The sequence below is a fragment of the Oryctolagus cuniculus genome, chromosome 21 (assembly GCF_051225735.1).
Source record: "Oryctolagus cuniculus isolate XC-2025 breed Fujian yellow rabbit chromosome 21, ASM5122573v1, whole genome shotgun sequence".
NCBI classification, from domain to species: domain Eukaryota; kingdom Metazoa; phylum Chordata; class Mammalia; order Lagomorpha; family Leporidae; genus Oryctolagus; species Oryctolagus cuniculus.
In genome coordinates, this window is record NC_142887.1 from 49,065,001 (window position 1) to 49,066,648 (window position 1,648).

Below are 1,648 nucleotides of genomic sequence, written 5' to 3' on the forward strand. Positions count from 1 at the left end.
GATGAGAAAGAGCAAAGAAGAGGGGCAACCAGGACAGAATCCGGTGCCCCGGTGTGCCTGAGCCAAGGCTAGGCCTGGTCAAAGCCAGGAGCCAAAATGCTACCCAGTGGAGGAGGGTGCCGCCTCCCAGGTAGAGACAGGAAGAGGTGTTCCATTCACTGGTTCACTCTTCAGATGGCCACAATGACCAGAGCTGTGCCAATTGGAAGCCAGGAGCCAAGATCTTCTTCCAAGTCTGTTACATGGGTTTACGGGTCCAAGCAATTGAGCCATCTTCTACTGCTTTCCCAGGCCATAGCAAAAAGCTGGATCAGAAGAGGAGCAGATGGGATTAGAGCTGGTTCCCACATGGGATGCTGGTGCTTCAGGCCAGGGCTTTAACCCACTGTGCCACAGTGACACCCACAAATAAACAGATCTTTAAAAAAGTGATATCTACAATAAAAATCTACCTTTGTTATACTAGAAAAATGTCAGATGTTATTGTCTTATACTCTAAATTTTTACCATGAAGATTGTATAAAAATATACATATTTTAAAGATTTATTTATTTATTTGAAAGAATTACACAAAGAGAGGAGAGGCAGAGAGAGAGAGAGAGGTCTTCCATCTGCTGGTTCACTCCCCAGTTGGCCGCAGTGGCCTTTGCTGTGCTGATCCAGAGCTGTGCTGATCCAGAGCTGTGCTGCTCCAAAGCCAGGAGCCAGGAGCTTCTTCTGGATCTCCCACATGAGTGCAGGGGTCCAAGAACTTGGGCCATCTTCTACTGGTTTTCCAGGCCACAGAGGAGAGCTGGACTGGAAGAGGAGCAGCTGGGACTAGAACCGGCACCCATATGGCATGCTGGTGCTTCAGGCCAGGGCATTAACCCATTTCACCACAGCACCGGCCCCTAAAATATATTTCTATAAGCAAATCCCACTGCTCAATTCAGGATTTCTCTTGCCAAGATAAACCTCAGTATAAGTAAAAGTGTACTCTCATTTTTTAAAAATTTTAGTTAATAAATATAAATTTCAAAAGTACAACTTTTGGATTATAATAATTTCCCCCCATAACCTCCCTCCCACCCACAACCATCCCATCTCCCACTCCCTCCCCCATCCCACCCCTCATTAAGGTTCATTTTTAACTATTTTTACACATAGAAGATCAACTTAATATGTACTAAGTAAAGAATTCAACTGTTTGCATGTACAGATACACAAAGTATAAAATACTGTTTGAATACTAGTTTTACTGTTAATTTGCATAGTACAACACATTAAGGACAGAGATCCTACATGGGGAGTAAGTGCACAGTGACTCCCATTGTTAATTTAACAATTGACACTCTTATTTATGATGTCAGTAATCACCTGAGGCTCTTGTCATGAGCTGCCAAGGCTATGGAAGCCTCTTGAGATCACCAACTCCGACTTTATGTAAACAAGGCCATAATGAAAGTGGAAGTTCTCTCCTCCCTTCAGAGCAAGTTACCCCCTTCTTTGATGGCCCATTCTTTCCCCTGGGATCTCACTAACAGAGATCTTTCATTTAGGTCATTTTTTTTTTTTTTTTTTTTTGCCAGAGTGTCCTTTCCATGGCTGAGAAACTCTCATGGGCTTTTTTTAGCTGGATCCAAATGCCTTAAGGGCTGATTCTGAA